The following is a 12,021-nucleotide window of genomic DNA, read 5'->3' as shown; positions in this document are numbered from 1 at the left end:
TTTTACTCAATTACAGGAAAATGTACATTCTTTTCAAACTGTTCGATTAAATTTGACCTAAAGCTTCCTCCACGTGTAGTGAGCTATAAACCAAATTATATACAGACCAAAATCTAACTTGAGAGAATTTTCTTATAACAAATACCTTAGTTTTGGCCACAGTAGCCAAGTTTTCAGTCAATCTCAACTCTAAACTGCTCAGAATAGCCAAACAAGACAGACACTGAGCTGAATCCAGTTAGGCTGTTTCTGTATTTCATTTTCTTTTTCTATCTGTAAATATGGCCTGATCATGTTGCTGGGTAGAGTTCTTTGAATCTTTGATGGTTCAGGGTACTGCCCAAATCATAAACCATTTCCTTACCCAAAGAAACTCTACTAAATTTAATTTTTGTGAAGATTATTTTTTAAACAAAGCTTACATGGAACAGTCACCAAGATACCACATTCTGGACCATAAAGCATATCTCACTAAATTTAAAATAACAGAAATCATTCTAAGTGTGTTCTCAGATGGCAATAGAGTTAAGCAAGAAATTAACAAGAGAAAGCTGGAAATCACAAAATATTTGAAGTCACAGCACACTTCTACTCTTTCTGTTTTTGGCGGCACTGGAGTTTGAACTCAGGGCCTTACACTTGCTAGGCAGGTGCTCTACCACTTGAGCCACTCCACCAGCCCACAGCATACTTCTAAATAACCTATGAGCCAAACAATGTTTTAAAGAAAAATTTAAAATATTTGAAAACATAGTTTATCAAAATTTGTGAGATGCAGCCAAAATAGTATTTAGAGGAAAATTTATAGTATTAAAATGCATATCGTGGCAAGGAAGAAAGATCTCAAGTCAATAATCTAAGCTTATACCTTTGGAAGCTAGAAAAAGAATAGTGATTTAAGCTTAAAAGGAAGCAGAAGAAAAATAATTAACATTAGAAAAAATCAATGAAATTTAGAACAGTAATACCATGGGGGGAGGAATCTATCTATCTATCAGTTTGGTTCTTTGAAAATAACTATATAATTTATAAACCTAGAGTCAGGCTAAAGAAGAAAAAGGAGAGCTCCTGGTTCATGCTTGCTGCAGGGCTCAGAGGGGTCAGGGAGAGCATCTCAGGGCAGAGAGAGGAGGATGGCAGTAGAATCTCTAGTTACCCAGAGGAAATGAAGAAGAAACAGGAGAAACCAATGGACCAAGAAGACTTGCTCTTTGCTGCAGGTCTTCACCACCAAGAACAGCTACCACCACTCAAGGGAAGAGTTCTCCCTTGGAGAAGTCTTAGGCAGCAATCTGCAGATCTGCACATGGATGGGTGCAACCTTGGAAAAACTGATCAGTTTAGTGAAAGAAGTCTACTCAGAAGCTAGAAAGAAGAGCACACACTTTGATTTTGCAATGGATCTTAATAGACTTGGCTGTGGAGTTAAGGAATTTGGCAGAAAAGGGACTGATGAGTCCATGACCTTCAGTCACAGAACTTCCAAATAGGCAATTATTTGGACATAGCTGTTACCAACCACCTCCTTCAAGGGCCCATGATATCCTATTAAATACTATTACTCTCTCAAATTTATTTTTTAGCCATTTATGTAAAATGAACTTGCATACTTTTTCCTTCCCCAAGTTTATCCATTAAGCCTTTAAATTCTAAAGAAATTGTGACACATCTATTTTGGAGTTAGATTTTAATCTGCTATAGAATGAATATTAATAGAAAGTCCATATGTTTCACATTAAAAAAAAAGTAAAAGGAAGAAGGAGGGATAATACAAATTACCCATATCAGAAATGAAGGGTGGGTCAACACAAGATCCATCCCACTCATAGTCAAAGGATAATAAAGGAATACTATGATCAACTCGATGATCCCAAATTTGATAACTAAATGAAATGGGACAATTCCTTGAAGGACGTAACTGTCAAAATTCACACAAGGGACAAAAGATAACCTGAGTAACTCCATCTCTATGGAAATTAAATCAATAATCAATACCTTAAAAAAAAGAGAGAAAGTAACAGGAACAGATGGTTTCACTAGTGAACTCTACCAGTAACAAATAATACTAATGAAACAGATGGACAACATGGTAAATCATTCTATGAGGCTTTGTTTAATACAAAAGCCAAATAAAGACATTCCAATAAAGGAAAAATACAGACCAACATCTTTCAATAACACCGACATAAAAACCCTCAATGGCAACAACAAAATTACCAAATAAAATAGGTGCTTTCCCTTTAAGATCTGGAACAAAGAAAAGATGTCTTTTTCAACATTCTCATTCAGTATTATGCTAAAAATCCTAGCTAGTGCAATTGTAAATAAAAAGAAAGAAAATGTGTATGAATTTTAATTAAAGAGATAAAATTGTCTCTTTTAAGCAGATGACTTGATTGTCTATGAAAAATATCAAAGAATCTGTAAAAATCTTGTTATTAGATAGTGAGTATAGCAAGATGAATATACAGAAGTCAGTTACTTCCCTGTATACCAACCATGTAAATGTGGAAATAAACTACCATTTGTAATAGCACCAAAAGAAAAATGCTTATATATAAAAAAACTACCAAAATGTGTATAGGATTTGGATATGGAAAACTACAAAGTACTTTGATGAACTAAATCAAAGATAGTTTGAATAAATGGAGAGTTACTCTATGCTAATGTATTGAAAGACTCAATATTGCTAAAATGTTAATTTTTTTCAATTTGAACTATAGATTCAGTGCAATCTCAGTCAAAATCCCAGCAAGTTATTTTGCAGATATCAACAACTTGACTTTTATGAAAAGGCAAAAAAATTAGAATAACCAATACAGCACTGAAAGAAAAATAAAATTGATGTAATCTCATTATTCAGTTTTAAAATGTTCTATAAAGCTATAGTAGTTGAGACAGTATAAGATTGGTAAAATAGATATACAGACCAATGGAAGAAAACAGACAATATAGAAATAGACTCGTGCAAGTATAGATAACTGATCTTTGACAAATGCACACAGTGATTCACTGGAGAAAGGATAATCTTTTCAATAAGTGGTTTTGGAACAATGGATAAGCATATGTAAAAATGAATTCAGATATCCATCTTACATCTTTCACAAAGATTAAATCAAAATGAATCATAGACCTTGCTATGGTTTGTCCTTCAAAGCTTCCTATGGTGAAAGCTTTGTCATAATGTGACAATATTGAGAGGTTGTGGGAACTTTGAGAAGTACAGCCAAGTGGAAAGTGATAGTTCATGGGATCATCACCCTAAAAAGGATTAATGGGTTAGCTCTCAGAACTGGGTTAGTTATGAAATAAGTCAGCATCCATTGTGTTTTTTCCCCTTTGGCAGTACTAGGGTTTGAACTCAGGACCTTGAGCATGCTAGCGGGTGCTCTATCACTTGAGCCACACCCCCAGCCCCTCCTTTGTCCCATTTTTAGGTCTAATGTCTCTTCACACACGCTTGCTTTTCCTTCTTCTCTGCCGAGTTGTGAGGCCCTCACAGAAGCTAAGCAGATGCTGGCACCAGCTCTTGAACTTTCTTCCCTGCCTCCAAAATCATTAACCAAAACAAACCTCTTTATACATTACTCGGCCTTAGGTATTTTGTTATAGGAACAGAAAATTAACTAAGCAGACCAAAAATAAAATAACGTGTCTTTCCTGGGTGGCCCCTTATTACCTTGATAGTACTTAGCACAATGTGGACTTCTTTTCATACTTTTTGTTCAGTTGCTTATTGTCTCTCCTTCCGTCTACTTTGTAAGCTCAGAGGGGTGGCTACACCTGGTAGGTGCTCAATGAGTTGCCACTATTATTTTTGAGTTGCCCCTTGGTCTACTTATTTTTTTTTTTAACATAACCGTTGGTACATATGGAGGTCAAACAAGGGCATTTTTACACAATATTAAGTGTTAAGTAAGCATCCATGAAAATAAACACAAAAAGGAAACACTTCTAAAGATCGTGGAAGATTTGATTATCTAGGTTGAGTCTTTGCATAAGCAGACAGACCCCATCTCAGAATCCTTGCTTTTGTAAGGCTGCTGAAATTGGGAACTAGCCATTTCTTTTTTTTTTTTTTTTTGGATTTTAAAAATTTAATTAAAAAAATTTTTTTATTGTTTTATTATTCATATGTGCATATAAGGCTTGGGTCATTTCTCCCCCCTGCCCCCACCCCCTCCCTTACCACCCACCTGCCCCCTCCCTCTCCCTCTCACCCCCTCAATACCCGGCAGAAACTATTTTGCCCTTATCTCTAATTTTGTTGAAGAGAGAGTATAAGCAATAATAGGAAGGAACAAGGGTTTTTGCTGGTTGAGATAAGGATAGCTATACAGGGAACTAGCCATTTCAAAAGATGGTTACCAGGGGCTTGGGTGGGGTGGAAGTTTGGGAAGATGTTGGTCAAAGGATAAAAAAATTCCATTAGACAGAAAGAATAAGTTTAAGAGATTTATTGTCCAACATATCTAGTTATTAACAGTGCATTCTATCCTTGAAAATTACCTGGAGAGTAGATTGATAAGTGTGTTCACCACAAAAAATGGTATGTGAGGTAATGCATATGTTAACTATACCTATAGTTAGTCCTTCCACAATGCATACATACTACAAAACATTATGTTAAACATTATATATATACACAATTGTTGTCAATTACACAAACAAACATCTAGTCTTTTCAAAAAGAGGTTTATGAGGTACTGCTGCCACTCCATGGCTATAAGAGGAAAAACAACTGGGTTTTGTAGATGTAGGGAGACAAATAGTGGAGGGAGTGGGGAATGGGACTGACCCCCAGCCATAGCAAGTACTGTTTTAAAATTATGTGGGTCCACACAACAGTGTCACCTGCACCAGTAGCAGGTAATGATATTGGGAATTCCTTATCTTCTAGGCATGGTCTTCTACGTGCTCTATGTGAACTAACTTGTTTAAGTGTCACAGGGAGTAGAGGAAGTTGGGGTGGAGCTCATGACTGACACCTGGAGCCTGAAGGACCAAGCCTAGTAGTTACTCATTAGAAGCAGTGGTCATTACATTAGTGACAATAACACCATCCAATAGAAATGGAAAAGCAATCTCGAAGGCCATTATAATAATAATTTGGAGGGCAATTTTATGATGAGGGAGCAGTTTCAGTGGGTTCTCCCTGTATTTCAGAAGAGTAATAGTCTATGGTTACTTGGTCCCATGTATGTGGGCAGAACATCATGGTGGCAGAAACACGTGTCAAAGTAGGTTCTTTACCTCATGGCATACAGGAAGCAAAGTGGAGTAGTAATAAGAAGGAGACAGGGCAATATACAGCCCCCTAAGGACATATCTTCAGTGACTTACTTCCCCCCACCAGGTCCCACCTTCCACAGTTCCACTGCCTCCCAATAGTCTACTCAAATTTCAAATCCATCAATGAGTTAAACTACTTACTAGGTCAGAGCCCTCATGATCTAATGGTCTCTGGAAATGCTCTCAGGTATACCTAGAGGTTTGCTATACTAACTAGAAGGTCAATCATCAAAGTTAACCATCACATTCAGGTAGACATACACTCAACTGGATTAAAGAATGTGATAGCATGTCTTGTCTAGCTCCAAGAGACTGGTTTTCGCTCCACGCTGCAGAGAGTGTGTGAAGGCCTGCCTGAGCCTCTTCTGAGTACTGGCAGGTTCTAGACCAAGGCAGACAGACCATCATGACATTTAATACATTTACTCTGCACAGCAGAGGATTGGAACCCCAAGACAAGAAGGTATCTAACAACCTCCAAAACCAAAGAGGCCATGTTCCTTCTACACGGAGACAGGTAGGGAAAGAAATCAGAGTTCACTACATGACTGTTCCATGCTGGAGGCTGGCACTGAAGAATCCTGTTGGAGAACAAGGACTGTGAGATGGGCATTAAGACTCCCATCTAATCATCACAATGAAAGCTAAAGCTATAAATGGACATTTCACATGTGTGAAAAGGAAGAGATTGAGTTGTTCATACCCATATTGATCAATTTTACTTAAAAAATTTATTTTCTACAAAAGAAAGTTTTATAAAGGACTCAGGATCATTTTAAAGGATTTGAAGTGGCATAGAAGGCCATGACAAGCTCAGTAACAATCCTATCAGTGAAGTGACCATCTTTGCAGATAGTTCCCTATGCATAGACACACACGTGTACATACACCTTACTCTGAGATTTACTGTCAGCGTATAACTTCCAACAGCTGCATAATGGCCACCGTGGAATGTTTACATGACAAATTCCAGTATGACTTTTGTCAATCTACCTATATATCTAAAATGTGCAAGAAATTAAGTAGCACGTCAAAGTAGTCTTTTTAAATTGGCTCTCAAATAGTTGTCATTCCATGCATGGGTTTTTGTTTTTGTTCTGTGAAGTTGTTTTGGAAAATATTCTGATCTTTTGTTGAGTTTCTGTTTTGTTTTTATAAGACAGGGCTGGAACTCATGATCCTCTTGCCTCAGCTTCTTGACTGTTGGAATTATAGGCATGACCACCACATTCAGCCAGATCTTTGTTTTAAGAAAAGGTCAGATGCCAATCAGATTATAATCTGGGATGTAATGCAAGATTCTGGAGTTTATTTGGCCAGTCATATTAAATGAAACCCTTTAAAGGGAGGGCCAGCAGTCAGGGAGCACTCCTCTGCATACCTGCCCCACCTCTCTCTGATACTGCCCCCTGGTGGTCAGGAGGGATAGTCAAGCAACCTCCAACTGTGTTTTTTCTCTCTCCTTCTGTACTTAAAGGGTGCTGCTTAAGCAAGAGGAAAAAGTAGTAAAAGGGAGAGAAGTGTTCTTTCTACTATATAGATGCTTATTCTAATAAAATAGTTTTGAATAGGGAATAGGGTAGAAGAACCCAATCCCACTTCTTTTTCCAAGTGCCTGTCTGCCTCCTTCCTCTTCTCTCCCTCTGTCTGTTTTTCTCTCTCTCTGTTTCTCTCTCTCTCTCTCTCTCTGTCTCTTGCACCCATATGTCATAAAAACTTGCAGTTAAATAACAAATCACTTGGGAGAAAAATCAAATATCATCAATTCGTTGTTCTTGTTTTGTCTCCATTTTTTATTAAACTAGGGGCCTATGCCCCACTTCTTTATTCATTAGATAGCCATATAGTCATCTATTTCTTTCTTCAGGAGTTTCTGAAGTATTTGGTGTATTTTTAGTCTTGATATTTTCCTTCATTTTTGGCTGATAATCTGTTGAGAAGTAACCTTTACAATAATTCCACCACTATTCTTCAAGTCTAAGGTATATCATTTCACCACAGTGGAAAAAAATTAGAGCTACCCATAAAATAATCACTCTCAAGGAGGAATTTAACTCAAGTAGGAAGTAGAGCAACCTCCAAGGAACTTGTCTCTTTGATGAAACTTCTTGAGAAATGTTGCTAGATCCTTTTATCCCTTCTCAATTCAATCTATTCTCAGGTCACCTCCAGCATTCATCTCCCCTGGATATGCAATTTAGTAAATTTAGTAACCATCTCATATCAGCTACCATTTTGCTTCTGAAGAGATAAACATTTCAGGAACTTCACTTTTTAAAGGAAAGACTTCTTTAGGAATCATTTCTCCAGCAATCCCGGCAGACTCCATTCTTTAATGCTTTGAATTATAGTTTTATTTGCTGAGATATACCATCTTAGTCTGCGGTCCTATGTGAAATTTTTTGAAAACATTATTTTTGAAGCATTAAAGATAAGCAAAGTGTGTCAGTCAGCGTGTCAGTGTGACAAAATACCTGAGATAAACAACTTATGATGAGGAAAGATTTATTTTGGCTCATGTTTTCAGAGATTTCAGCTCATAGTCTTTAGGCTCTGTTACTTTTGGTTCTGTGGTGAGGCAGAACACCATAGCAAGGAACACATGCTAGATCAAAGCTTCTCCCTGGGCAGCTGGGATGTGAAAAAGAGAAAGGAAGACGCTAGGGTTGTGATACACCTCTAGTGGCAAGCCTCAATGGCATAACTTCTTTCTCCTAGGCCCCACCTCCTAACAGTTCCACCACCTCCCAATAGTGCCATGGGCTGGGGACCAAGCCTTTGGGGGACACTTAAGATCCAAACCGACACAAAGCAGAGTTGAAGTGGGGAACCTGCATGCTTTCATGGCTGTCCAGTAATGGTGTACAAGATACTGAAAGAAGATGGTCTTTAAAATCTTTAGCTGCAATAGCACCACCAACAGCATCCAGACTTCCAGACTTGACCTGGATTTAGTTACCTTGGATGTATCCATATCTATGTATCTATCTATATATACACACATACATGTATATACTTACCTCTGGATATATGTAATTGTCTCTCTATGTATGTAATTCTATTGGTCTACTATAATTCTATTGGTTAGACACACACGTGTGTGTGTGTGTATATATATATATATACATATACATATATATACATACATATACATACATATATGTATATATATATACATATACACACATATATGTATATATATATATATATATATACATATACACAATCTAATTAGTTCTGTTTCTCTAGAAAACCCTGACTAACACTCTTGGTTTTCTGCTTTTCTTGAAAAGAGATTAATTGAGATAATGGAACTTATCTCAGTAGAGGAATTTCTGCAGGAGAGGCCAGAGCACTTCTTGACTGATGGGCTACAGGCAGGTGGCTTTGTGAACTCAGTGTCACCTCAGCCTTGCTCCCAATCCTAAGGCATTTTGGCTTGACAATCTTTCTCTGAATACTTTCATCCTTTGGCTAATGTATGCTAGGGAACTTTACTGAGTTGGATGCCCTCCACAGTTCCTGACAGCATTTTCTGGGAAGAATTCCCTAGCTCAAAGTACTTATTACTTTTGCCTCTCCTAAAGAATTTCTTGGGAAATTTTTATCCTTACTAATCTTATACTTGAACAGATGGCATTAGTTGACTATGCATCTATATATAGATATCTAGTTTTTTTTATGGCATTTGTTGAGAAATTTGTTCTTCATTTAGGAGGTTTACCCATGGCAAGGAAAATTCTTTTGGCATTTTATTTTGGAGCAATCAATGATGGATGCCAATGTGACTGAAGACATGTCTGCAGAAATACTACCCTATGGGATCTTGTCAGTAGACTTGGCTACTCCTGTAGAGTAATACCAAAAAGCTATGACCTGGGGCTTGTGCTGATGCATTGGCTTATTTCCTCCTGATTTCACTGTTGGCATAGTTTCATTGTTTCTCATTGAGTAAATGAATTGTTCTTCAGAGTCAGCCTTATTAGTGTTTTTCTTCTGAACATCTTAAATTTTGGGTATTATTTTTCTATATAAACTTTCTGAAAGTCTCCTGCTCTGGTCAGTCCTCTTGGTGGACACTTTTCTTTCTAAGACTATGTGGTTTCTTTGTTGTGGTTGTCTGTTTTGTTTTGTTTTGTTTTTCAGTTATTATGTTTTAAACCTGCCACTGGAAGTGTTTCTTCCAGATCAGAATCTTTAGGAAATTTCCTTCTCGGTTTCTCTGTCAATTTGACTCAAATGCTCTTGAATATATTTGTGAGAAATCATGTCTTGGTTAACCTTATTTCTACATGGTAAGCATCAATGAAGACGCTGCTTGGAGAATTGAGTCTGGTTACATTTGTACTTTGATGTTACTTAAGGAAATGTGCCCTAGTCATCTTTTTTGAAGGGGTGTGTGTGTGTGTGTGTGTGTGTGTGTGTGTGTGTGTGTGTTAAAGCACTGCTTTTTTTTTTCCATTTTTTGTGATACTAGTATTTGAACTAAGGGCCTCATATTTCCTAGGCAGGTACTCTACCACTTGAGCCATGCCCCCAGCTAAACATTGCTTTTTGAAGAGACTTGTCTTTAAAGATCTTTATCCAAGGGACCCTAATAGGCTAATAATTTTGTGGCTATTTTTCTTCAGGGAATCTTCTTCAGCAACTGATTTTTGTGAGGTCTCATAAACCCTGGTTTTATACACTGATTATAACATTGATGAATAACAGAAGAATTTTTCCCTGGTTAGCTCATGAAATTGATTTCTATTGGCTGTTCCTATGGTCTGAATGAGTTTCCCTGATATTTATATGCTAAAACCCAATCCTCAATGCAACAGCATTGTAAGATGGGGCCTTTGGGGTATGATGAGGCCACGAGGACTCTGCCTTCAAAAATGGAATTAGTGCCTTATAAAAGAGGTATAAGGGAACGCGCTTGCCTCTTTTGCCGTGTGGGGACACATACAAGGCATAATTTATGAGGAATGGACCAGACACTAAACCTGCCAGCACTTTAATCTTGAACTTTCCAATCTCTAAAACTGTGAGCAATAAATTACTGTTTATAAATTACCCAGTCTAAGATACTTTGTCAGAGCATCCCACATGGACTAAAATGCTACTTATTATTCATAAGGGTTTTCTTTCGACAGACCCATTTGTAGAATTTATCTCCTCTGGTGATAATTCTCAGCCTCTCTTCATCCATGTAGTTCATTCCCTCAGACAAATGACCTGGAGGTGTTTCACCTGGCCTACTCTGGTCTTGAAATGTGTCCCCAGCGACAATTTTGTTTTCTGTTGTTGAAATAATTGCAGTTTGGCTGATTACAGTCATGGGTAGCATCATTAGGGCAAAGATTTCTCATCCATTTACTCCTTCTTGGCATTGTATGTGGCCTCTTCCTTTTCTGGTGCCTTTTGTGAAACAATTTTTGTCCTAATAAACCTTATCTGTGAACTGCGTCTTCTGATTTTTTTTTTCAGTGCAAGGGATCCAATCCAGAGCCTTGCACGTGATAGGCAAGCTCTCTACCACTGAACCACTTCCCCAGCCCTGTGATATTTTTGATTGGTAAACTTAACCACACATGAGAGATTTTCAGGCAACGATGCTTTGGCTCCTGTCACATTGTTCCTGGAGCTATCTCATTCTTTTGATCATGGCAATTTACGAATTTTCTTTTCTGGTAATTCCTTTGGAATCGGTATCTTTTGACCACAACTCTGAAGAATGGCAGACGGCAAACCCAGGAAATCCTATCTAAGGCCAGAGTGACTTCTGACCAAGGTACACAAAGGTGTGTTTTCTGGGAACCCTTACTGGGCCTCTTTCCTCTGTGACATGTGGACTTTCCTTTTGTTGAAAGACATCAGAGGAAGTTTCTTCCTGACAGATGGAATTCAATCCCCAAAGCAAGAAGACCTAGGGGCCTTTCCCTCACTCACGAGAGACAGGCCGTATGACTCAGAGTTGCGTGATCCTTGAGGAACTAAGGCGCAAGCATTTGACTATCTTCATTTAGATCACAAATTTTAATTCTGCCAGAAAAATCACTCGGCAGCTTCTCTTTGCTGACAAGCATCTTTCGATAGGCACATTTTTAATTGATTTAAGCCATTTAATTCTCACATTTGAAAAATACCTGGTTGGGATACCATGGCTTTTATGTTTGTTTCTCCAAAATCTTTTTTTCTATATGTAGAAAAGGAAGACTTATTTTCCCATAGGATATTTTCAACTTTTTGAAAAAATATTTATAATCTACAAGAAAGTAAAAGAATAATATTACTAATTGTTCAAAAGACTATTTTTACCAGAAGATAATATTCTTCTCTGGAAAGAACTTTAATTTATGGACCTTATCATTGATATTGTTACAGTACTGTCTCTAAATGATCTAACATAAATTTTGAAGCATCCTGTTTGGGATTAGAAGTGTTTAGAGAGTTGGTTAATTTTGTCTGGTAATCAAGACAAATAAAATATACATGAGTGAACTTGAATGTATCAGAATGACAGTGGTCGTTCGAAAGCTTTGTGACGATTTCATTTCATCTAAGAGGTAAGAAAAGGACTGTAATCAACTTGGAGCAAAATGTCTGTGAAGGGAAATTAGACTTCCCTTTTTTGAATGTGTTAGCATAGCCTGGTGTCAAGGGTGTGTGCTCCTGACAGACAGACCTGAGTGCTACCTCCTGGCAGTCTGACCTTGGCCCAGCCATTACCTTTGCTGAACCTTA

This window comes from Castor canadensis, chromosome 7 (assembly GCF_047511655.1).
Source record: "Castor canadensis chromosome 7, mCasCan1.hap1v2, whole genome shotgun sequence".
Taxonomy (NCBI): Eukaryota; Metazoa; Chordata; class Mammalia; order Rodentia; family Castoridae; genus Castor; species Castor canadensis.
Note: the sequence above shows the minus strand (reverse complement) of the source record.